The sequence below is a fragment of the Perissodus microlepis genome, chromosome 23, assembly GCF_051167445.1.
Source record: "Perissodus microlepis isolate ML-2025 ecotype Zambia chromosome 23, ASM5116744v1, whole genome shotgun sequence".
Classification (NCBI taxonomy): Eukaryota; Metazoa; Chordata; class Actinopteri; order Cichliformes; family Cichlidae; genus Perissodus; species Perissodus microlepis.
In genome coordinates, this window is record NC_140482.1 from 197,849 (window position 1) to 224,996 (window position 27,148).

Below are 27,148 nucleotides of genomic sequence, written 5' to 3' on the forward strand. Positions count from 1 at the left end.
AAGGGTTTTAGTTGCTGCAGGTCAACGTCCGTTAAGCATAAAGTAACAGGTGAGCGCTCCTATTTATGGGTTTTGGGATCAAAGCAAAGTTATGACGTCAGAAAGGATCGAAGAAAAGTTACCACTCGAAGCATTCGAAGCGATCGAAGCGATTCTAATATGTGCGCATGCGCACACACGTGCTTGTTTGTGTAATATTGTTCACACTAAATTTGACCCTAATCAATTTAATATCAGTCAGTCAAAGAAAATGTCAGTTTTGGAAAATTTTAAAATGACATAACTGACAGTTAAAACATTTTTTGTTCATGTATTTGTATTGTTTTCGGGGTTTTTTGCATACCATGTCAAGCTTTTCTGTATATAGTCATGTCGTAGATTTCGGAGCAAACAAGAAATTGAATTGGATTTTAATATTGCAGTGCTTGGATTTCGGATTTGGTGCTTAAAACTTCTTGAAACTGTAACCGTATTTCATTCACCACAAATAACTATCTGATTGAATAGTTTCTTATCAGATAGAGAAATAAAATGAGTCGCAAAGTCTAAAAGCAACATTTCTCTGCCTGGGCTGTACCTCTGCACGTTAGTCTGTTTCAATGTGTGACCCCCCACCCCCTCCCTGATCAGTCGGGGGTGAGTGCACTAATGTGCCTGGAGGCCGTTTTAATGAGTGTTTGCTGGAAAACGAAAAATACAAGAAGGATTTGTACGTTTTCACAACGGGGGAGTTGCGTAAGTACTAGTAAATAATTTTCTCGAGTGTGTACGTTACACATGTTATTTTTAAAAAATTGGTATTATTATTTTGCTAGCTAGCAAACTCGCGGGATAAAGGATTGAAGTGCACTCAGTGCGATACAATACGGTGCCGCTATTCTAACAGTTAGTTATTGCAGGGTAACTTGTAGAATATGCTGTGAATTTAACCAAGATTACACAGCAGTAGCAGTAATACGAGTTACTTCCCTCAAGTGAAAGCGTTAAACGTTAGCCCGATGCTTAACTAGCCAACGTCAGGCTTTCTGATTGAAGGCTAAAAGCGACGTTGTCACCAAGTAAACAGAATATTGATGATATTTTTGTGTATTGCTGCAGCTTTTTCAAGTATTAACCTGGTGTCTTTGGGAACACCTTAGGGGGAAATGACGGTAATATGACTGAACCATATGGGAACAAAGAATAGGCACTTTTTTGTGCTACCGAAGTTTCCTCCTTTCATTCAAAATCTGTTTATCATTAAACAATTTAAACATAATGGCTTCAAGCTCACATTGAGGCCTGTGGGGCACTATCAGCCACTGAGACAGTAGACAAGTGACTATTTCACACTTTAAGGCTGCCTGTTTATTTAAGGGAGATGAACAGTACATTATAACTGTACATAATAATATCAATGATGATAGATTAAATAAATAGGTTTTTGAAAGACGCTTGTGCATTTTTAAAGTCTAAAGTGTTGAATTGATCTGAGTATGTCATCTGTTCAAAGCCTCTCCCAGTCAGTGCTGTTCTCTATGCCTGTCTTACTCTACATGATGTTATTAGCACAAACACTTTAAAGGTGATAATTAGGTCTACAACAATAACACAGACTGCAATGTAGTTAAGCGTCTTACAGTTAGTTTTGAATGAATGAACTTAAAAAACAACACAAGCAAAGATCTGTCTCCTCCTGTTTTTTGTGTCACATAAGAAAGAAGCATCAATATCTGATGAGAAGACTTATTCATTTGGCCTTTCACGTGGTCTTACTCAGGTGATGCGAAGTGAAATATGCATCCTTTTTATGGTAATGTGCTGGAAAAGTTTGAAAATGGACATTAAACGTGCTTACAAAGTGCTTGAATTTGACCCTGAAAGGTGTATGAACCCAGAAAAAGTCACACTTGGACTAAAAAACTCTCATAGCAAGTTAATCATATTCAATTGATTTGATGCTTTCAGCACAAAATTTAGCCACACAGTCAGGACAGCGTCTGATTTGCCTTCATCGGTAAACGTGTTTATGCAGTACATAGTAACAGTGTGGCTGAGTCCTCTGGTTCAAATCAGTTCCAGTACATTTGGAGATGTAAGTCTTAACCTTTCACATGCATCGGGAAGGAAAATACAACCAACATTTAAATGTCTTAATTCAATTTATTTTAAGTGTCTTAATGAGCTGCTGCATGTGAAAGTTAGCAACCGTTGATTTTACTGGCCAACAGTTACTCAGTGTTAGCTCATTACTCTTTACTCTGAGTTGTTGGAAGAAAGCTTGTCTGTTGTTGGTTAATCTGATTCCTGAGCGCTTGTGTTTGTGCTCAGCCAAAGACGTTGTTTTTTTAAAATGATGAAGCAGCTCCGCTCTCTATAGTATTTATTTGTTGGAGGGAATGTGTTTTGATCATCCTCATGTTCATTTCCAACATGATATTCTTATTCTTGGACTCTACTAGAGTAGCTTTGCATGCTTCTTTATCTTAAACGAAGCTCCTCTTTTTCTCCTCTGCCTGAAAAACAGGGGTTGTGCCTTTAAGCTAACTTTACTCTTATTGGTTGATATTAAAAAGACTTGCTATTAATGATCAAGGCTTTTTTAATATCATGGATCGGGTGTTCTTTTTATTCATGCTTTTTTCTGGGGTCTATGATGGATATTTTTGCATAAATTAAGATCTGATTAAAAATATTAGTCTCACACGTTGCATTAATTTCATTCAAAAGTGAGTCGGGTAGGTGTTAAGTAGAAATACAGCAGAATAGTGAAATTAATCTTGTATTTATCGTCTAATCTTGATCACATGTTCAGCGCTCGTAAAAATATATTTGGAAAACAAAAATATTTGTGCTTATTATTTAGTTTATTTATTACAGAGGAAAAAAACATGACACTCTTCCTCACCACTTCCATTCAACCTTTTTCCTCAGGACTCATTTTAAGCTGCGTACAGAAGGATTCAATCAGTCTGCAGAACACACACATGCATCTGCTTCAGTGGCAATGAACATCACTTTAATGTCCTTATACTGATCACCACACAGTGTATGTGCGCTAAAACAGAAATCATTTCACTGCTCCTTCGTAGTGGCAGGTTACAAAACGTCATTAGATGCTGCGTGGCCGTACAAGATAGACTTTGGTTAGCAACAACTCTCTGAGGCCTTTACTGTGAAACAGAACGCTGTCTTATCCGGCTAACTTCAAGGTTTAATGTGGGATTTTTTTGTAATCCAAGACATAATGCCAGGTCAACTCATGCTTTGAACCTAATCTGCTCCAGAGCAAATCATGTTCAAATGTGAGATCAACAGGTAGAAAATCACAACCTACTAACCAGGAAGACCAAAAAAGAACAAAATAAATAAAATCCCCGATCCTGGAAGATCCCTCAGACCGCTGTGTGCAGAGAGTAGGAGGGTGTAAAATCTTTTAGCAGAGTCTGATGTCTTTGTCTTTCCATGATGAGCAACAATAATGAATATAGATTCTCTACAACAACTTTATTGTTTTGGAAGTATTAATATATGATCCTAAAACTTCTACATTTAACCTTTTAATCAGACCAGCAAAAATCTAGTATTGAATTTTAGCGCAGTCATAAAAAATTATTTGCTAAAAGCATTTTTGCAGCTGAATATTTTAAATTACAGTTAGGATTACTGGTTGGCTGTTTCACCTGTAAGACATTAAAATAACATGCTAAGGTTTAATAGTCTATACGGAATACACTCTGAGCCCTGGGCAGTGTTGTGCTAATAAGAGAAGGTTTGTGTGTGCAGTGAAACAGTAATTTTTGTATTTCACAATTTATTGATATGTTTGATCCTTTCTGACCTACATTAATGAAGCAGCCATTAGAGCACCATGTCCGCTCTAATAGTTCCTGTAGTCGTTGCAGACTTGTTGAAACTCCCTCACCCGTCAAAGCAGCGTCTGTGTTATTCGAGTCCAGCAGATGGCAGTGTTTCACTGTCATATGACGGCTGTCTGAAGCTTCAGCTGGATTGTTCGTTTAAATTAGATCGTTGTATAGAATAGTTTGTGTTTGCTATGTTTGCCATGTTACAGTGGGGAGGAAAAACTCCCTTTTAACAGGAATATCTAGACATGAGTGATTACTGCAGTGGGGCACTATCTGTGCTATCTATAAGAAATGTTAGGAACAATAAAACTCTGAGGATCAGGGCTCCATTTCACTCCAGTGTTCAGTGGCATTTTAAGAGAGTGAATACCGACGCTAAATGTCTTTGTAAAGCAAAAGCACTTTGTTAGCCTTTACAGAGCAAAGCTATGGATCAATGTGCAGTGAAGAAAAATCGAGGTGGCCAGTCTGTCCTTTCCTAACCAATCACAGAGCTCCTTACATTGTTGCGCTGGAGAATAACTAAATATAATATAAATATAATATAAAGATGATATTGAAAATAATCTTTTGTAGAGTCACTACTTAGTGGGCAGAGGACAGTTATCACTTTGCTGGATGCTTTAAAGTCGCATGTTCTGTATTTGCTGTATGCAGATTAACAGGATATTAACAGATTAACAGCTTTCATTAGACTTCATATGATAATCAACAGTGAAGTGTTTCTCTTTCAGTGTTTATTCTTGCTCATTGAATGATCTCTGTTCAGATAATATGCTGCACTCATCTCATGTTTCTTTAAATACGGCATCACTTGTCCAGCTGTCAAACTCTGAAAGAGTTACAGTTTCACCACTGAGCACTTTGAACGGTTATTCTTTTATTTAAAAGTATTTATTTGAGCTGCATTATCATCAATACGACAAAAACAGTGACTTCAACAAAAATTAATCTAAAAATATTTAGGGGGAAATGTTCCTACACCCCTCATGTAAATGTTACACCTCCAAAAGGGAGAAATAATCAGAATAAGGCGTAATCATTATCTTGATAATAATGACCATGAAAATGAAACTAGGCCTACCTTTAGTTCAGCACACTCAGTGTTACATAAAGACATGCGAACATCCCATCATCCATTCTGGAGCCTACTTTTAAAAGAGCGAGCTGTTTATTCTGGCTGAGTAGCAAACAGAACCAACCATGAAAACCTAAACTGGGAAAACACTCGGAAACCTTGAACACTGGGAATATGGAGACACAGGGGGTAGGTGAACAGACACTCTGACAAAGGACAGAGGAAAACAGAGACAATATATACACTGAGGGGTGATCAGGGAAGTGGACAAACATGGGAACACAGACTAGGATTATCAAAATAAGACAAGAAGTAGCACGAACACAGAGACTGAAATAAGGACACATAAGCTTGACACTAGGATGGAAATAAACAAACATGCGAACACACAACGGACTGGGGAGACAAGGACAACAGACAAAGAGAGGGACACTGGAAACAGGTAAAGGAGACAAAACCCAGAGACAGCACTAAGACACAAAGAGAGGGAGAGACAAGACGGGCTGGGGACACTAAGGGGACGCTGAAGACAGAACACAGAGACGAAGGCCTTCGCGGTCTACGTGGGCCGGGTCCTTCGAAGACCGAGAAGGCCGGAAGTGCGAGGTTGTGAAATGGGACGGTCTAGCCTTCAGATTTGCGTCACCGCTGTCTTGGTGGAGTTTAATAAACGCAGCCGTCTGCTCCTTGCTATCTAAAATATAACAGGACACGGGCGTAAATTCTCAACCGTCTCACACTTCTGTTTGATCAGTTTTCTGTTTAACGTTTAGTCAGCTGTGTGAAAATCCCGGAGGAACCCACTCGATGGATTAATAGAGTTTTATTTAATCTAATAATCTAATAACTTTGATCTCAGCCAAACCGATTTACTCCGGAACAAATAAAACACAGAAAAAAGGCAAACACTTACATTTTAAGTTGACAGGGGATTTCTTTAAATCACCCCGTAGTTCTTCAGCTAAGACACCTGAGTTAGAAAACACAAACACTGCAGTTGTCTTTACTCGCGAGGGCAGTCATGGACGCAAGACCTGCATCTCATCACTGTCTGCGTGCTTTATTTATACTTTTCTGTGTGTCTGTCTGTGTGTGTGTGTGTGTGTGTGTGTATGTGTGTGTGTGTGTATGTGTGTACAAAAATAACAACGTCACTCAGAGCAACGGGTTTTTCCCATTTCTACATCTGTATGTTCTCGGAAAAGAGCTGAGGTTTCTCTTCTCTACATCTGACTGTTCTCTGAAGACAGGAAGCGGTTAGTAGCTGAATAAGTTCATCACAAAAGTTATTAGGTGAAAAGTCACGTAGACATGTAGATTGCTTAGTGATCAATAAAAAGCACATTTCATGGAGCTGATCACATTATATAAAAACAATTTTCCTTTGACATTCCCTCCTGTTGATCAAAGAATGAAATGTACAAGTCATCAGTAAGTAACTACTTGTCTTTCCCATTTTCAGTTATTACATAATTGGTTGCACTTCATCTTCATTTAACAAATAGGAAAAGAAGTCTTCATGATCTTCATCGGTTTGTGGTACATCTGCGTATGCTGTGAGTGACTTATATATCATGTTTAACCTGAGTAGCGAAAGAGCGGGGGTCTGAAAACGATGAAGCCGGGAGTCCGCTCCTCGCGCCGGCTGGAGTGACCATTGAACCCCCCCCCCCGGCCTGCTATCGGGCTGGTGGGTAACAGACGTCTCCGAAAACGTCGGCACACTTTTGCAAATATGCGATGTCTTGATAAACCAAGCAGATATTTGTAATTTACACAGCTACTTTCTCGCCTGAAAATATGTTAAAAGTTTATTTTGCGACCCAGAAAGATTAATAAGACTAATTTTAAAACTTAGTAGCGGCCGCCATTGTTGGCAGCTGAAATTTGGCTGGGCCACGCTATGAATTCTGGGATATGGTGGGCCACGAAGGACACACCTGACCCATCCTTCAAATTCGGGGAAATGAAGGACGCATTTGTCGGCCGCATTTGAAGGAGTCGACGAATTGGAACAGCCTTCGTCGCCTGGCTGTGACGTAATCGGCCTTCAAATGCGGCCTCCGGAGGATGCAGCCGACGTTTTGGGACACAGCGGCAGACTCTGAATTTGGACACCCCTGGCCTGTTTCCGGCCGGACAATAATAACAGTGACATTTAACTTATTTTATCCGATAAATAAACACTGTAAGATTCAAGTTTTTTGTATATATATGTATATGTATACCACCCCTCCCCAACAGCCCTTTTGAATGTCTCCCTAATTCTGAGGTCTCAAGGCTGGCAAGTGTGCTCACATGGCTATTATTTTAAGAAGTATTAAATAATTCTAAGATTATTAAACAGTGAGGCCAAACAACATCAAGGTAGTGTCACTTTTATTAACTCTCCAACAACCTGCAGTCTTTGCATTGAAAACACACAAACATCACAGTGTCAAAATATATGAGCTGCATTCATCTTAGCATCATTTTTACAACATGTGACACATAATTTCACAGCAGTAAGGACAGCACACACAGTAAGTGTGAAAAGTAGCTGTTTTAATGTCAGCACTGAAAGAATCGCCCAAAATTTCATCTGCAAGGCTTTCAAAATAAACATGCTCCCTTTTAGACTCGAGATTTAGAGTTTCAAACCATTTAGAGCTCAGTGTTTATAAGGTTTTATGCACAGAAAGTCAACAGTGACAAATCTGAATCTCTAACAACCTTTTGGTAAAATGGTAAATGGCCTGTATTTGTATACCGCTTTACTAGTCCCTAAGGACCCCAAAGCGCTTTACACATCCAGTCATCCACCCATCCACACACTGGTGATGGCAGCTACATTGTAGCCACAGCCGCCCTGGGGCGCACTGACAGAGTCAAGGCTGCCGAACACTGGCGCCACCGGGCCTTCTGACCACCACCAGTAGGCAACAGGTGAAGTGTCTTGCCCAAGGACACAACGACCGAGACTGTCCGAGCCAGGGCTCGAACCGGAAACCTTCCAATTACAAAGCGAACGCCCAACTCTTGAGCCACGATCGCCCCGTAAAATGGTCTAAGATAAAATAAGAAATTACTTGGTTATTATTATTGTGAAATGACAAGTGAAGCTCAGTTAAAAATAATAAATACATTTGAAACTGTGAAGAAGGAAAAATTAAATTCCAGATTATCTCCCAAACAGCTACACAAAGTGAGTTTGGTGCTGCGGCTGCAGACTCTTTACCAGTCCATGGTGAAGAGAGAGCTGAGCTTAAACGCGAATCTCTCACTTCACCAGTCGATCCACGTCCTTACCCTCACCTTTGGTCACCAGCTTTGGGTTGCGACCGAAAAAAACGAGATGCGGATACAAGCTTTGGAGAAGGAGGTCTGGCCTTCTCTGCTTAGGCTGCTGCCCCCGTGACCCGGCCACGGATAAGCAGAATAAACTGAACGAATGGATTAAATCACAAAACAAATTATTGTGACTTCTTCTTTGCACCACTTTCACTTACACTTTCCCTACTTACCTAAATGCCACTTTAACCTTTTGGACATATTTGATATTCACTCTAATACTATAGCTTTAGCTGCACTAAACTCTTAATCCAAAACATGTTTCTGTTTTTAGTTTTCCACTCGAGTTTCAAAGCAGGAGAATCTTCAAATAAAACCTAAAGACAAACAATGTGGAAAAATAACCTTTTGTGAAATTTTTGAAGATGACATACAAAATCTAAAATAACTACAGTTATAAGGATATCAATATATCCGTATATACCAAAGACATCGTAATCAACCAGTTATGGACAGCATTACATGACTTGATCTTTATTTTGTGATCTTTAATTATATGAATATTTTACACATTTACTTGCATAGTGCATGCTTTAACTGATTTCTGTTTAGATATAAATTCATTCAAACTGGTCAGATATGCAGGTGCTGACCTTTCCTCTGGCAAATATATGAACTCACTGCAAACAATCTGACTTTTCAGAGAGTTTCCTACACTGAAGATCTTCCTCATTCAACCAACTCCTGCCAACAACTGTGGGTGTTCAAGGCATCCAATCACACTTTGGCTAACTGAAAAAAGAAGACAAGGTGAGACATCTTTGCTAGTTATTGTTTGGAGCATTAGTATCATCTAACTTGTAATTTTAAATATCTATTGTATTTTTACTTTAATAGTTAAGCACGATTAACATTTAGGAAACAAAAATAAACAAGTTAATAAATTAAATGAAATAATACTGATTTATATATTCACTCTGTTTACTTTCTTTGCTATAGAAATACAATGAAGACTTCCATTTTCCTGCTGGTGGCGCTCTCTGGCACTGTGCTCTGCATCGCTGACAGACGTGTTCAGAAATTCAAAAACCAGCATATCATCCGCGCAATCCCACAAGCGGGATGTGATGATCTGATAGCAAGCAGGAACATCAGAGATAATAATGGTAACTGTAAGCGCGAGAATACCTTCATCATTAGTAACTTTAAACAAGTTAGAACAATTTGTGATCCAAGGAATCTTATCTATGCGAATAGCAATCTTTATAGTAGGAACATGCGCATTCTGTATTGTGAACCGCTGGGACAAACAACCGATACAAATTGTACATACACACCGACACGGATGAGAAGGCGTATTGTAATTGCATGTGATAATATCAGAAATGTCCTTCAGCCTGTACACTTTCAATCTTTCTTTTGATTTGAGAGATGCTGTAAGCTTGCTGCGATCTTTAAACATCACTTCATGATGCTGGTTTAGATGCTTTATATGACTTTGTTAAGTTTCTTAAACAGTGATGGAAATAATAAAGAGGAAATATGAGAGAAGTGATTTTGAAATGAATGTTGAAAAGATACAACGATCACTAAAATTATGGCAACATCGTTACACTTTGCTTTCTTAGCTTGCATGTTGTACATTTTGACAGTTGTTTCTAATTGGCTACATCTTCTCTTGTTCTCACAATTATTGCTCATCTTTTATTAAATAAAAAAAAACTGTCGCTGCTTGTAAGGTTGGCATTCTTGCAAGACTCAGTAATGCGTCCATAGCTACATAAAAAAACATATAAAAAAACATAAAAATGCATAAATGAATATTATGAACTTTACCCCATGTAATTTCACGCTGAGTTTATGTGTTTATTAAGTGTTTATGCATATTTGTTTATAAATGTATTTATTTGTAACAAAAGAAATAACAAACAAACAAGGCTATAGTTATAGAATTCAGAAGTTAGTGGATGAATTCATGAAGGTTTGCTTTTTCCTGTCCAATAAACTGTGGCATGGCTGACGAGGCGAATGTCTTTGCTTATTATTTCTCCTGTTTTACAGTTCAATAATCTGTATTCACACCCACTGTCATTAATTGATAATTAATTAACCCTTAAACCCTGCAGCTGAGAGAATAAAAACGAAAAATATCAGGAGCAGGTTATGAGTTGTGCTTTAAAATAAACTAATTTTCACTGATTATTTTATTCACAGCGTGTTTTAAGTGCGATGTAGAGTCTCTTTTGTTAGTCTGTGAGAGAGTAAGCTTTAGTGTTTGAATGTGTCCAATTTGAAGTTTCAGAGCTCTAATGTGTAGCATCTGCCTTAGAAATAATGAGCTCAAATTAACCTGTTTAATCCTCTCTATGTGCTAAAGGCTCATTTTTTAATGCAGCATTAATCTCATTGTTTTAACAGTGCTGATTGGAGCAAGCGGCACTCTGGGATCATGCTGTGTGGAAGAAGAGTCATGTGATTATTTTTTTTAAAGATTTTTTTTATATGAGTGCGCACAGAGTGTGAAACAGAAAGATAGGATTGACAGAGAAAGCTGATAATGTCCGTTGTGACACCTGCAATCCCTGACTAGAGTTTTAGGTTTTGTCAGGCAGCTAACACAAAGAAAGCCTGGTTTAGGTGAACTTCAAATTCAAATTTTATTTGTCACACACACAACCATACACAGTATGACATGAGGTGAAATGCTTGTAGCTGTGCAGCGCCCGACCATTAAATGACAGTAGGTTTACAGTAAGATATACAAATTTACAGGTTACTACAAAATTTACAGCTTTAACTTAGAAATTTACAGTAAAATTGTGCAAATAACAGTAAAAATGTACAAATAACAGTTTATGTAAGAGATTATTAGTCAAAAGAAATTATCAGAGGTGGAAAGAGTACTAAAATATTTTACTCAAGTAAAAGTACTATTACTTTGCTGAAATTTTACTCAAGTACAAGTAAAATTACCTGTCTAAAAATTTACTCAAGTAAAAGTAAAAAGTAGCTCATTTAAAATTTACTCAGAGTAAAAGTTACATAGTTACTTTTTTGTCAGCAGGAGGACAGCCTCTTCTGAGTAGTGCAAAAAAGACAATGGGATAAATCTCAAAGTAGTTGTTTTTTAATTAAAAGAAAAACTTTACAAATTAAAGCGCAGTGGCAGTTAAACTGCAAGTCTATACATCAAAATGGATAATGGTCACCAAACCAACCAACCAAACTGTCAAAACCATATAATTCTTTTACATGTGAATGTGTTTTAAACTGTCAAATAAGAGAACAAGTACTGAATTGAGCTGTACGGCAGCTGCTATAAAAATGTGTTTTAATTTTTTAAACTTGGCCCTGCTCTGTTAATTTTGAGGAGCAATTCAATTCAATTCAATTCAATTCAATAAAACTTTATTGATCCTGAAGGTTGACCCCGAAGGAAATTGGGTTAAGGTTGCCGACCTTTGCCAGCGTCATCTTACCCTCCGACCATACATACATTACACAAACATCACATGGGGAAGACAGGTCAGAGAGGTATAACGATGGAAAATGCACCACGTGAGGAAAGATAAGGAGAAAAAAATAAGTCCCCCTAGACTGAGCTCCAACAGGGAGGTCAGTTTGAGAACAGAAAAAAAACACCTCTGCACATAGCACATGTTATTCTTTTGCCTGCAGTGTGAACATATTTGCACTGTAAAAAAAATCCGTAAAAATACAGTACAATCTACTGTATAAACGTGAAGGAATTTTCCGTATTAGTTATTTACAGGTATTTTTCTGTATTTCTCAACTACTGCAATGCATTGTGGGAAAAAGAACCTGAAAAGGAGGGAAAAGTAAGCGCAAGAGCAGCCATTAGGCTTCTTTCAGGCTTCATCTGGATTTTGGACTCTGAACTTGGAGAAACTGCATTCAAATTTCTGTGGTAAGTATTAAAACTCATGTTTTCTTTTATTAAAATAATGTTTTTCAAAAGACTCCACGTTTTTATTTAGAAAGAATTGTTAATTTATTTGTTAACTGGTTTCGGCTGTCTCCAGACAAGTCAGGAATATTTTTGCTGACTCAGTTTTTAAAATAATCGTTATTTAGGTTTAACATGACTTAAGCTTTCCATTTTAGTTAATGTTAAAATAATTTTTACTGTGATACCACCAGTTTTGCCCTTCAGTGGCTGAACCAGTTTTCATAAATATTATAGTTAGCTGTCTGTGTCTCTCTGGGTATTACACAGCTGTGACTGCTAACTAGCTAATTAGCGAAAGTCAGCGATGTGGATAACTGGGAAAAGTGAGAACTTCATGGTTCTAGAAATTATTCTAGGACTCTAATAAGTACTGTATCAATACCTGTGTTTTACAGTTGGCTTTACTGTACATTTTAAAGGGTTTCAGGAAAAGTTACACTAACCCTAGTTTAAGCCTCAGACCTTCCTGGCTGATGCTAGCAAATGCTAATGTTAGCCTCTGATTTGGGCTGCTAAAGTAAAGACTTTTAGCTAGCTGACCAGCATAGATTATTTCGGTGGTTAACAGACTGTAGTGGTAATATTATTGAAAGTATAGTTTCACCTCAGCACATTTACAATTATGTCTATTTTGTAGCACATAGAAATGTTTAGTTAATATTTACAGACAGACACATTTTCCCTGTAACTGTGTTTTTACTCCAACAGTTGTTGAAAATGTAATTTATGAAATGCTGAGCAGCATTTCTAATATGTGGAATATTTTTGTCACCCCACTGTGCTAATGTGATTAAATACTAATAATTATTACTAAAAAAATTCAATAATAAATCAATAATAACTATTTCTTGATTGAACTATAATGTAAGCACAGTGCTGGTGTGCAGGGGATTTATATGCCTTGTGGGGGATGCTGACATATTATAAACTGTTGTGTCTATATCAAGCTTTTAGCCAAATATAAGCAGAGATATTTGTATCTTTCTTAAAAATCCAGAACCTTACAGATTATTTGAGAAATGGATCAACAGCTATCACTACTTGAAGCACTCTAAGTCCTGCAGTGGAAAAATATCCCTTATTGATCACAACACTTTGGTTTTCCAGTGCAGAGCAATGGCCAAGAAAAGGAAAGACTTCCCCGAGTGAAAAAAAAAGATGAAGATACAAACTGGTGATGATCCAGAGCAGCTGGTCTCAGGAAATGAAGAAAAACCCTGATCACCTTCTCTACAGAAACAAGGTGAGTTTAATGTTGTGGTTGATTTAGTTTTTCAAGGTATGTATGTCACTTTGATTATAAACTGCTTTTGTTGCAACAGAATGCTGCTATGTGTATGCAACTCTACGTGAATTATAATCCTTTGTAGGGCTGTGTGATATGACCAAAATCTCACATCCCAATATAAGACATATCTCTCCTGATAACGATATATATCACAAAATAGTGCATTTTCTGTAAATTCTGTGATTCTCGGGCAACCCGACTTATGTGAAGTGTTTTCAGTTGGGCGTCGTGTACCTGGAGTCGAGTGTTTTGACCGATGCGTGAAACTATACATTTCTAGACATGAGTTTAAACGGTGCCATTTTCTTTGTGAGTATTTATTACACGGCGTGCTGCAAGGAAAAGCCTGTTCTAACGTTTGAGTCTAAGGATTATTTTGAGCACCTGACGACTCTTTTTTTGCTTCTCATTCGTAAACTCTCTCGAAACTCTTTCATGTGATTCTTGTGTAGGTGGTTAAAGAGGTTTTTCGTGTTTGAGTGGTGGTGGGGACCGTTTTGTGGCATAATTTGCATAGTACAGTTTTCTGGGGCGTGTCAGACTTTTCATAACCAAACCATGTCCATGCTACAGAGGTAGCCCCTCGTTTAACAATAAGGTCCTCGATTTGTTTTGGCTGGTCCTTCTATTTGGAGCTAGCTGGTTCTGCCTCATCCTGGCTGGCCATGCTTGCGACCGTGGCTCAGGGGGTTGGGAAGCATATCTGTAACCGGAAGGTCGCCAGTTCGATCCCCGGGCTCTCTGTCCTGGTCGTTGTGTCCTTGGGCAAGACACTTTACCCTACCGCCTACTGGTGTTGGCCAGAGGGGCCGATGGCGCGATATGGCAGCCTCGCTTCTGTCAGTCTGCCCCAGGGCAGCTGTGGCTACAACCGTAGCTGCCTCCACCAGAGTGTGAATGCGAGAGTGAATGAATAGTGGCATTGTAAAGCGCTTTGGGTGCCTTGAAAAGCGCTATATAAATCCAATCCATTATTATTATTCTCTGTGCCTTCATCTGCGTGGTGACTGTAAGCACCATTTACTTGATGTTTTTATTTGAGGTCATTTGTTTGATGCATATTCTGAAATTTTATGTTTGAGAATAATGTATATCATTTCAGTTTATTTTGAAAAGTCTCAACAGAAACTTGAGCTTTATTGTGAAAGGTTTATGTGGAAAATAAACAAGCGGACGGCGGAGCCACACAATGGTTTAACCATCATTGTTGGTAACGAAAGTACGCGTAAAAACAGTCACTTGTCCGTCCATAGTGTGGTTATTGTAAGTATAAGAGAAAGAGAGAACTTTAAGAAATAATATAGCAACTACAGTGACCATCAAAATCATGAAAAAAATATTGCCGTAAACAGTTTCTTTTGCAACACCACAAAACAAACAATAGTGTATAATATGAAACGATAGACATTTTTATATTGTCATCTGATATATATCGTCATATCGCACAGCCCTAATCCTTTTTTTGTTTATGTTGTTTATGTTCTAGGTAAAAAAAAAATGTAAAAATACAAACTTTTTAAAAATGTCTTGTTGTTTCTCTTTTTTTCCTCAGAATAAAATGCGACTAGTCTCAATGGCTGACATGGAGGAGCAACACAGCGACACGTTAACCCCGACTGCTGCAGTTCCTGTATGAACTGAGCAACTCTGAAAATCCAAGGAAAAGCTGAGTGTATTTTATTTAAAGCTCAGATGGACCTTGATGTACTAACATGCAGGCTGCATTCAGGACTTTGTCACACTGGTATATGAAGAGTGGGAACAAGACTTTGTAGTAATTTGTCTTACTATTGTCTTATTTGTTGTGATTTAGGGTCTGTGCGCACAAGCAGAGGTTTTTGTTTGTAACCGTAACCTTGTTTTCAGAGCCTTGTCTAACATTTAATGATCATGAAATATGTCAGACTTTTTCCTCTACTTAAACAGCTAAGAGCATTTGAACACCGTGGAGAAAAAGGTGTGCATTAAGGATTTTGAACTATGATGTTTAAGTGTTGTCACTGCTGAGGATTCGTGGACACAGGTCCTTATTCACTACGCTGCTGTTTACAGTTTAACTTTTCATCAGAACAAGCACTTCTAATTGTACTTTGCTCCTCACTGACAAAACAAGTCCAGTAAATACACTGTTATCTTTAAGTTTGGAACAGTAATCTGTCTTAATTTATTTTGTGTTTTAGTTATCATATGGGGAAAAGTCCTGTGGTTATCCATCCGTCCTGTTCGCATAAACCCAAAGTTCAGGAACATCTTCTTTAGATCTGTTCAGTTTTATTCATGTGGCACCACTTAAACAGTCAACAAATTTTGACTCAAGTATTTTATATTGTAAGGTAAAGACCCCAAAGAGTTAATCTCAGACAAATGTTCACACAAATGTGAATTACATTCACTTCATTAATGAAGTGAATGTAATTCAGTAATCAAATGTGTTTGGCTATAACTGACTACATGTGTATACTGTATCATAAGTGGACAGACATGGATGTAAACCACACCTTAACCATTTGGCTGAGGCAAAACTACCACAAGGCAGTGATTCTAACTAAAAGGTACTCTGGATACTATTAAATGTGAACATATCATTAAATATGACATTTTTTGTTTGTCAGGTGTCCTGTTTGAAGAAAACACTTGGTAGCCACTTGAATGAATGTAAATTAACACATTTACACGAGGGCAACCTGATTTCAAGGAAATAAAAATGCTCAAATTTGAAAGCTTGTGAGTTATTTTGTTCATGTATCAGCTGTTTAGTCGTTTTATGACAAGATGGATGCTGTCGTTATATTTTAGTATAGTGTTTGAGTTAAGGAGAATAAAAGAATATTTAACATTAATTGTACCAATGTTGTGTACGAAGCACAAATTAATTTAAAAAGTTTTAATTTATGAATTTTTGAGTACATGGTGTACTAGGTTGTAATTGCATAGAAATGTACATTTAAGGATATAAAGAACTATATTTAATGAGTTACAGTGAAAAGAAGTGCTTGGAAATAGTAATATAAACAGAAATTTCAATTTTTCTATTAACGGAAAATATCAGTTAATGATACAGAAAATATACTGTGAATAAACGGAAATAGTACAGAGAGTATACTGTAAATCTACAGAATTTTCCGTTTTATCATTTACAGAAAAGTCCGTCAAACTTCCGTAAAAAAACAGAAAATGTACTGGCAGAAAATTACCAGGACATTTTCCGTTTTTCTACGGAATATTTTTTTTTCAGTGTGGGTTAAGTAAGAAAGTAGCCTCTTCTGTCTAATTTAACTCATTTTTTTTTTAAATAAATTATTATTATTAACAAACAGGAAAAGTGAACACATTTTCTTTTGGCAATTTACCAATCAAGTAAAAATATTTTAAGTTGCGTGGACAACAACGTGCCCAATAACAGCTTATGTCTTAACTTAATGTGATTAACTTGAGCACAGCCTTTTTTGCTAAAATAAATGTACAAGTTTCATTTAACTTACCTCTACATGCTTGCGCAGGTTTGATGTGGAATTTTTAAAAGCTGCTAACTCGGTCTCTCTGGGCAAACACAGCTTACACTGCATAATAAAGCTGTTGCCTTTCTTGCACTTGAAGCCGAAATGGTCCCTTAAATACGGCCGGGGGTTCACATCGGTTTCTTCGAGTTCAGGGTCAGCAGAATTCGATGGGGTTTCTTTTTTTGCTGGATCCGTACCACCGATGTCAGACTCCATTTTTATCGTGACCCAACGCTAATTTGTTCTACTACCCATCATTCCCTGCAGTATTTCCGAAGCGCAATGTTTTGGTTTTTTTTGTTTGTTTGTTCTTTTAATTTACTCAGTAACGGGTGTGATTGAAAATGTAGCGAAGTACAATACTTTTTAAAAAATATACTTAAGTAAAAGTAAAATTACCGACTTGGAAAATGACTTTAAAAAGTACAAATACACAAAAAAAAAACTACTCAATTACAGTAACGCAAGTAAATGTAATTCGTTACTTTCCACCTTTGGAAATTATAAATTTTGGGAAGTGTGCAAGAAGAAAAACCAGAGTGCATGTGGTGATGTGATGTGTGTGAGAGTCCAGTCCTACACCTGGTTCAGGGCCCGAATAGCCTGAGGGAAGAAGCTCCTCCTCATTCTCTCTGTTTTGGCCTCAAGAGAAGTGCTTCCCAGACCTCAACAGTGAGAAGAGTCCATTATTGGGATGGGAGAGGCCCATCATAATCTTCCTGGCTTTGGTCAGCAGGTCAGGAAGCTCTGATCGAATGATGCGTTCGGCTGAGCGCACCACTCTTTGCAGATCTCGTCTGTCCTGCTCGGTGCTGTTCCCAAACCAGGTGCAGATGTTTCCCGTCAGGACGCTTTCGATGGTGCAGGAGTAAAAGTTCTTGAGCACCCTCAGTGGCAGATGGAAGTCTCTGAGTCTTCTGAGGAAGAAGAGACGCTGGTGGGCTTTCTTAACCACGGTGTTGATGTGACAGGACCATGACAGGTCCTGATTGATGTGGACACCCAGGTATCGGAAACTGTCCACTCTCTCCACTGGTGTGCCACTAATGATGAGGGGCTTGTAATTCCTGCTTTGTAGTGAAGTCCACGATCGGCTCCTTAGTCTTGCTGACATTAAGGAGGAGATTATTCTCCTGGCAACTTCCTTCATTGTACAAATAAAACTTACATTCAGATTCCCTCTCACCACATATCCAACCTGATATCATGACCAGCAGCTTTACAGCTGTGGCTCCAGCTGTTGCACACGTTCTTCTCTCTGCCAAAGCAACACTGTCCTGTTAATAGGATTTATTTTATTCATATATAACTTTGTAAAAAGCATTTTAATGCTGTGAGTAATGATTTTACCGCTGGGTGACTGTTACGCGGCTCAGCTCAGTCGGACCAGGATGGCCGAGTGGTGAAGGCGTTGCACTTAAGCTCCAATGGATATGTGTCCACGTGGGTTCAAACCCCACTCCTGGTAGAGAAATAAACCTATAGCCAGCGTACAAATGATCCAGAGGGACTGGAGAAGATTGTGTCTGTTTTCTTAGGAGTGACAAAGCCACACGGACTTTTGGATGTGCTGAAAATTCATGTGGATGTGTCCTGTTGAATACAAAAATGGCTGTGGTGTGGAGGATGATCCAATCCAACATTATTTATAAAGCACTTTAAAGTACCCAGCGCAGGACCAAAGTGCTGTACAGTAAATAAGTAAAAAAAACAAACAGTAGAATAAAACAAAACAGAATAAAATAAAACACATAGTAAAGATTAAAACAGCCCTATATTAAAAAAACAAGACAGAACAGCATATAATCAACTAAAACAACTAACATAAAAATAAACTAAAAATAACATCTTACAAGGTGTCAAAGGTCGGAGTGAAGAGATGAGTTTTCAGGAGTGATTTAAAAACAGGCTGAGAAGAGATCTGTCTAATCTCTAAAGGCAGATCGTTCCACAGTTTGGGAGATGCTGCAGCAAAAGCACGATGTCCTCTAAGTTTCCACTCAGTCCTGGGTACATTCAGGAACAGCTGACCAGCTGACGTATAAGGCTGTAGCAGCTCAGAGAGATAAGATGGGGCTAGGCCATGGAGGGCTTTAAAAGCAAATAAAAGAATTTTAAAATGAATCCTATGAAATGGGCAGCCACTGAAGTGAAGCTGAAATAAGGGAGATGTGCTCAAACTTTCGAGTGGCAGTTAAAAGACGACCTGCAGCATTTTGCACCCTCTGTAGATGAGTAATGTATGAAGCACGGACCCCCACATAAAGTGCATTAAAGTAATCCAGCCGAGTGCTAACAATGGCGTGGATAACTGTCTCAAAGTGTTGCCGCGAAAGAATTGGCTTTATTTTATCAGCTGCCTGAGGTGAAAGAAGCCTGATTTTACCACTGCCTTAATCTGACTTTCAAGCTTCAGTTCAGAGTTCACTATGACCCCCAGGTTTGTGACAGCTGGCTTATCAGTCACTTTAATTTTAAAACTGTGTAATTTTAAAATTGTGTATATACTGTATACTCTGTGCATTTATTATCTCACTCTTATTGCCTGTTTATGCCCTTTCCTTATCTTCAACGTCATGCTGCTCTGTTGTATCATAATTGCCCCTTGAGGATAAATAAAGTCTTTCTCATTCTGATTGTGATTCTCTGATTATACTGGGCCAAGGTATCTAAATTCACATTGGGGGTCTCAGTGGGGCTACCAAAAACCATCACCTTAGTCTTTTTGTCACTGAATTTTAAAAAGTTAAGAGACATCCAAGCCTTCATGTCATCAAGACACTGAGGTAATGGCTGTACGGAATATGGGCCTTTTTTCTTTATAGGGACATAGATCTGACAGTCATCAGCAAAAAAGGGAAATGCAATGCCGTATTTTCCCAGCATAGAACCAAGAGGGAGCAGATGCAAAGAAATGAGGAGGGGGCCGAGAACTGAGCCCTGTGGGACACCACTCAAGAGAGGAGCAGAAGATGACACATGGTCACAGAGAGTTGTCTTCTACTGAGGCTGAAATAAGTTCATGTAGTTTTAGAAATTTCCACTGAACAGTCTATTACAGTGTCACAACTAAGCATATGCATAGGAACTTAAACACTTTAATTGAGAATAATAGAAATTTTCCATTCCATTATCCATGCTCCATGCAGATGAACTCAACACTTCCTTCACTTTGTGCCCGCACAAGTCTGTCAGATCTGTGTATTTATATGAATGTGATGTGGTGTTTTTCCTGCAAGTCTCTGTTAACTATGAACCAAAACTGTTTGATTGTTTTTATAATTAGATTAAATTCCACTTGCCACATATTGTTTGGCTTTTTTTCTCTCTAACTTACTATGTCTCCATCTTATTGGCTCCCTAGTAAATGTGTTTTGTCCGTTTAATCAGTTATTGACAGTGAGGTGCTGTATTAGGTTTTATGGCTGTTACTGTCAAAAGGAAATATTCCCTATGAGAGGTCTGTAATTAGCACCTGGGAAATGGTCAGCGAGGCGCTTTTGTGCTTAAAAGAAAGCAGGAAGAAACTAGAGAGAGAAGGAAGGAGTAGTGACAGTTTTAGCGCCCTCTGCAGTTTGTGTGTTGAAGTGCAAAAGCTTACAGCACCTGGTATTCCCAGGCGGTCTCCCATCCAAGTACTGACCAGGCCCGACCCTGCTTAGCTTCCGAGATCAGACGAGATCGGGCGTGTTCAGGGTGGTATGGCCGTAAGCGAAAGCAAAGCTGTCAAAAAGACCTTTTATCGGTGGCAAATGTCACACAGTTTGATATATATTATTGTGCTAAACGTCATATGTTACAGCGACAACATTGAGCTGCACAAATGATTTTCTCGCAGTAACATCGCGATAAGAAGACATGTTCGTTGATTACAGCACAGTGTAAAAGTGACAGAGAGCACACAGTGTGTTCGGACGATTTGGAAGTCCAACATTTTTGTGGTTTGGAGATTTTAACTTAAATATAGAAAACAAAAAACGTAAGCGTGTATGTGTCGTTACAGCATGTATAAAAAGGCCGTTTCTGAGGTGTGCTTTCGCTTAACAGCGTGTCTGAACTGCACTTGACTTGATCTCTGCTCATCTCCAGGCTTCACTTCTCATTCGGTAAGAACTCGTTGGCTTTTGTATACTTCCAAGAAAGAGGGAGAACTTACTCTCCTGCCACACTTATACTCACATTCACATATACTCATATCCAGACATTGGCTTAAAAAACATGCTGGCATCATCTGGCTTCTGTGAGGATGCATATCATACATATGTAATGCAAGTACTGCATGTCAGGATGGAGGCCTGTCTTTACTGATTTATGTTCAAATAAAGTTTATCTTTAATTCCACCTTCAGGGCATTTCAGTCGCTGAAGTCATCTTCACCACCTGCTCTTCCAGAATACGGACTCGTGCCTGAACACCTGCAGTTAACCAACCAAACACTGATCAGTAAAGCAAAAAAAGGTATATGTTCTCATTTGGAAAAATTCGAATTACAAGTTTTATAAATTTCTAATATAATAATTACATTTAGCAAAAATGTTGTCTCTTTGTGATCACATCTATTATCAATATCAGTGCTTACACAGCCGTGACGTGTATGAAGATAACATTTTTTTGTGACAGCTATTTCCTAACTGCATCCTTCAGGCCTGGTGGGTGTGGCCCTGCCAGGTGGTTGGCCACACCTGAAGACCATCACACAGCTGATCAAGCCTTGTCGGAGGAGCTACTTAAGAATGCGGTGGCGCTCTCTCTGACGCTGGATCATTGCGTGACTTCACGTTAGTCTCTCGGCCAGTCAGTACGGATAGTCTGCCGCATTGTATGTGTCTTACGGCTGCCTGTTTGTTATCTCCCCAGGAGAAGCGTGGAGACGAGAGGGCAGCGAGCACGGGGTGCTCAGACACTGAGGAGCGGAGACAAGGAACACTAGCACTGGGAAGAGGACATTTCACGGGAGTCGGGAACGCACTGCGGATTTATTGTTATTTTCCATTCACTGTAAATAAACGCACTGCTTGCATTCAGAGCTCCGTGCCTGGCTCCTCCTTCCTCACATCCCCACGGTTGACGCTGGCCAACCGTGACAAATACCTTTTCTTAGATTCATTATTAGTTCAACATTAACAAATAGTAGTTGGCTAATATCAGGAGCCAAAAAAGAAAACAAAAAACAAACTAAATAAATATTTCAGATGCTGAAAATAAATTATTACGGTTGTTTAAATTTGCTGTCCGCAAGTTAGGTGTAATACATGTAGTCAATCTAATGAATCAATATTACATGTAAAAAGTACAGAGCTGAAAATAAAACTAAAATATAACGGTAAATGAACTGGTTCTTGTATAAAACTCTTCTACTCTCTACAACTTGCCTCATTCATGCACTCACTTTTTTCTATGCTTTTTCTCTGTAAGTGCTTTCTATCTAACAGTAATACGCATTCATCCTCCCGATGGATGCATCGGAGAGCAACTTGGGGTTGGTGTCTTGCCCAAGGATATTTGGCATGCAGGCTGGAGCAGGCGGGGATTGAACCAGCAACTTTCTGATTAGTAGGTTTCCTACCTGAGCTACAGAAACCCCAATTTGTGGTGCTCTGGAAACAACACGTTCTCATCCCAACAGGTAACGATGCTATGTGACAAATCATCGGTATGTGTAAATGTGTTTTTTGTTCTAATCATGAATCGCTTTGTAAAACAAGACCTGATAGGGTTAAGGTTAAAGTTATGGTTAGAGTTAATGTTAGGGATAGGGCTGGAATGGACGGCTGGAGCCTCTCCTCCAAGTGTGTGTTACTGCCGCGAACAGCATTCTGTTGTATTCTGTTGTATGCTTTTCTCTGTAAGCGCTTCGAGCCTGTACTTTTTTGCTTTAACTGAGTAATGAAGTTGAATCAGTACTTTAACTTTCACTGGAACAATAGTATTTTTACTTCTACTTAAGTAGAGAATGTCTGATCTTTTGCCAACTCTGGCTGTCTCTCAGTCTTGGAATACCCACTTGTTGTCCAGCGGTGTCCTGGGAATATGGGAACTAGACAGACTGGGGAAACAATGGGAGGAGACACAAAGATGGAATCACTTTTACCATCTTTTATGTATTTGCTGGTCGTCTTATTTCTTCTATTTTGCAAGCACAGTGTTGCAATCATTGTCTTTGTGGTACAATGACACAGGTAGAATGCAGGTGTTTTCATGTAACATGATGCCAGAAAGATGAGTAATGTGTTTTGAAGAGAAGATAAAACATCATGTTTGAACAAAGATAAGCAGCAGACACGTCTGTGTGTGAGTTAATCAGGTTCAGTAAGAAGGTAATATGTCTGCAGAATTTGTAATTCTTATGAAGATATTGCTTGTACAATAAACAAAATCCCTTTAACTTCTTCTGGAGAGTGTCTTTATATATTTAGTCATTTTGGGGCGATCCTTTATTTAGTAGTAACCCTAGTCGGGGATATATATCAGAGTTTACTTTCAGATATGAGCATTGTGCTACCTGTGGATGAATGAATTATTTATTTATTTATTTATTTATTTATTGAAAGACGGGCTCATGTAAAATATCTGAAAGTATGACAAAGCTCTCCTGTTACACTTTATGGACACCTGAGCTTCACCATGAGGGCCTGTCTTTATTCACTGAAATGCACTTTTAGAATGAATTCACAGTAATCACTGACACCTTCAGAGCATTACATTCATTAAAGACGTCTTCTACACCTACTCTTCCAGACGACCGACACATACTTCAACCACTGCAGGTTAACCAGCCACTCATCAGTAAAGCAAAAACTAAATGTAAATGTCCTCATGTGGAAAAGACTGAAACACAACTCCCATATATCACTAATGTAACAGATCCATTTAGGGAGAGTGAGAACACTAGGCTGGATGTGTTTTAATGCAGGAACATTCATCATGTCTTGAGTTCAACAAATCATTTACATTTAATATGTGAGCTGGATGGTTACACGATACAATATGATTGTCAACAATAACTGCAATGAACGCTGGTTTGAGGGCGGAGTCAAGGAGGCCATTTACGTGAAAAGGGAAAGACCCTCTCTGAATCGAGGAGGGGGCCTAAGGGTACATCTGTCACCATCTTACAATGCTGTGATTGCAGCTGTTCTCCAACTCTCTGTGAATGGTACTCAAGACCATTGATCAGTGGTTGTTGATCAATGGTCATGAGAATTTGCATAATCATGATTAAGGAACTGACCTCCCAGCCCATTGTTCCTTCAGTCGGCTGGTTTCTCTGACTGAAAACGCTACGTCCAGAAGAACAGAATCAACTTTTGGAGATTTACTTCCCTGGATGATTGAGCACGCATCAAGACCTTTTAATCAGGCCAACAAATATCTTGTACTCAATTTTAGCAGCAGCCATTGTGACACTGATGATAAAACTTGTGTAAAAGTGCGAAGCTGTAAAAAAGTAATGATAAAAAAGCATTTTTGTAGCTGAATGTTACTGGATAGCTGTTTCATCTGTAACACATCAAAATAACCTGCTAAGGTTTAATAGGCTATAAGGAACACACTCACTTCCTGAGCCCTGGGCAATAAGAGACGTTTTGTGTTTTATAATTTATTGATATGTTTGATCCTTTCTGACCTGCGTTAATGGAGCCATTAGAGCACCATGTCCGCTACAATAGTTCTGTAGTTTGATGCTTGAGTCGTTGCAGACTTGTTGAAACTCCCTCACCCGTCAAAGCAGCGTCTTTGTTATTCGAGTCCAGCAGATGGCAGTGTTTCACTACAGTTCTCAAAATTTGACATGAGTAGATTGGATAAATGTTGCCTGGTCTGATGAGTTTGATTTCTGCTCTGACATGCAGATGGTCGGGTCAGAATTTGGCATAAATAGCATGAAAGGATGGATCCATGCTGCCTCATGTCAGCTGTGCAGACTAGTGGTGGTGGTGTCACTGTGGGGGGGGGGTATTTTCTTGCTGAAACGTTACATAGTGTGTGTGTGTGTGTGTGTGAGAGAGAGAGAGAGAGAGTGAGAGATAGTAAGAGAGAGCTTGAGAGAAGCTGAGCTTTATTCAAAGTGATTTGAAACAAACTGCAGCAATAAGGGCAAACTAGTGCACAGTTATGTTTACGTGAGCGTTATTTTGTATGCATTTGACAGTTCCATAACTGTGAGAATACATTGATAGCATTTAACTCTAGTAACAGGCATTTGTACCAGTAAGCATGAAAAAGTAGGGAAAAGAACTAGTATGTAAGCACTGACTAGTACTGTAAAGTATATGTGTATATAGGGCAATCGTGGCTCAAGAGTTCGCAGTTCATCCTGTAATTGGAAGGTTGCCAGATTGAGCCCCGCCTCCGACAGTCTCGGTCGTTGTGTCCCTGGGCAAGACACTTCACCCGTTGCCTACTGGTGGTGGTCAGAGGGCCCGGTGGCGCCAGTGTCCGGCAGCCTCGCCTCTGTCAGTGCGCCCCAGGGTAGCTGTGGCTACAATGTAGCTGCCATCACCAGTGTGTGAATGTGTGAATGACTGAATGTAGTGTAAAGCTCTTTGGGGTCCTTGGGGACTAAGTAAAGCGCTGTACAAATACAGGCCATTTACTGTGCGTGTGTTTATGCTCAAGTGTATGAATAAATTAGTCAGTATTAAACAGTTGCAATTTAAACAGTAGAAGAGTGGCACTATATTTATATATTTATAAAGAATTTCAAACAACAATTAATTGATGCTCAAAGCAGGTTTATTTAATTAATATTCAGATTTCCAATTAGTTCCGAATTCATTCAGCAGCAAATCACATCACCAGTCACTTCAAGGCTGTATGTATTATTGTAAGGTAGACCCTACAATAATACATACAGAGAACCCAACAATCATATGACCCCCTATGAGCAAGCACTTTGGCGACAGTGGGAAGGAAAAACTCCCTTTTTACAGGAAGAAACCTCCAGCAGAACCAGGCTCAGGTTGGGGCGGCCATCTGCTGCGACCGGTTGGGGTGAGAGAAGGAAGACGTTTGTTGTAGGTCTGATTGAAGGACTGATGTGATGGTAAGTTGTCTGCTGCTCCGCTTTGAATATTGAGAGATTAGTTGATGGATTTCAAGCCAAATTGTGCCCAAGTTTAAGACCATATTCATTGGTTGTTTTTGTTGATGTTATTGTTTTGGGCTTTTTTTCCACAAGAATTTCTAGCTCCCCTAGAATTCTGGCCACCCAAACGATGATTGCTGCTGAGAGAGCACAAGGTTTTGTCCCCCTGTGTTATTCATATCAGTGCAGGGGGTTCTCCTTGAGAGGCGAGGGTCGAAAAAGGGATGCTTCAGAACCTCCGAGGGTGTTATGCGCTGATTTGCATCCAAGGCCAACATTTCTTTGATTAGCCTTACAAATAATGATTGGCCATTTTCCGGTCCTCGCCTAACCTTCAGCAGTTGTTCGAGGTCATCGAGACGCTTAAGTTTTATCCATCGAGTTTCCTTGGATCGATAATCTGTCTCGTATTGAAATTGTTCTTGGGTCTTAAATGTCCAGCGCTGTTCGTTGTAGTTATCCTCGATGAAATAGCAGTCAGTGTAGAAGCCAGACTTTAGAAGATGATCTGGTAGCTGACCCTGAGTTTCAATTATGAATTTCAAAACATCATAATCGTCTTCCCCAGGATAGAGAGGCACCCCTGTAGCAAGCTCCACAGCTACCAGCCCCAGAGACCACATGTCAATTGCTTCATCGTATGGAATGCCAAGCATAACCTCAGGTGCACAATAACCAACCGTCCCCACACGGTCACCAGGAATCACTGCAGAAGCAGGACATGCGAGGCCAAAGTCTATAAGTTTGACTTTGACGGGAGACTCACTGCGGTTCACAACCATGATGTTTCCAGGTTTGAGGTCAGCATGCACTATTCCCACAGAACCCAGGTGGAACAGAGCATTTGCGAGCTGATGCAAAATTGGCCTGAGTTCTCTCATTGGGAGACCTCGGTTATTCCGGTCCCCAATGTAGTCCCACAGGCTTTGGTCGAGGAGTTCGAAATTCAAGCAAATGCGCTCTCCATCGAGGAAATAGCCATTCCATTCGACAATGTTGCACCTGTCTGGATCCAAGCGTCGTAGCTGCTCCAGGATGAAAATTTCCAGTTTTGCCTGGAGCAGAATTTCAGGGTCGCTCTTGTTGACTTTAATAGCAACAGTTTG

General features: G+C 39.2%; 2 long non-coding RNA genes and 2 other non-coding genes across 4 annotated transcripts; 3 read left to right on the forward strand and 1 right to left on the reverse strand.

The window, feature by feature from the left end:
• Positions 1–264: 264 nt before the first annotated feature.
• On the forward strand, positions 265–10,213 carry LOC146360581 (uncharacterized). The gene is made up of 3 exons (XR_014799444.1): positions 265–735; positions 8,900–9,006; positions 9,196–10,213. It is a non-coding gene; the product is annotated as an uncharacterized LOC146360581 (long non-coding RNA).
• Positions 10,214–12,028: 1,815 nt separating this feature from the next.
• LOC146360582 (uncharacterized) lies at positions 12,029–16,174 on the forward strand. Its single transcript, XR_014799445.1, has 3 exons — positions 12,029–12,124; positions 13,274–13,409; positions 15,007–16,174. It is a non-coding gene; the product is annotated as an uncharacterized LOC146360582 (long non-coding RNA).
• Positions 16,175–18,339: 2,165 nt separating this feature from the next.
• trnal-uaa (transfer RNA leucine (anticodon UAA)) lies at positions 18,340–18,422 on the forward strand. Its single transcript has one exon. It is a non-coding gene; the product is annotated as a tRNA-Leu (tRNA).
• Positions 18,423–20,548: 2,126 nt separating this feature from the next.
• On the reverse strand, positions 20,549–20,667 carry LOC146360584 (5S ribosomal RNA). Its single transcript, XR_014799569.1, has one exon. It is a non-coding gene; the product is annotated as a 5S ribosomal RNA (ribosomal RNA).
• Between the last annotated feature and the right edge of the window lie 6,481 nt (positions 20,668–27,148).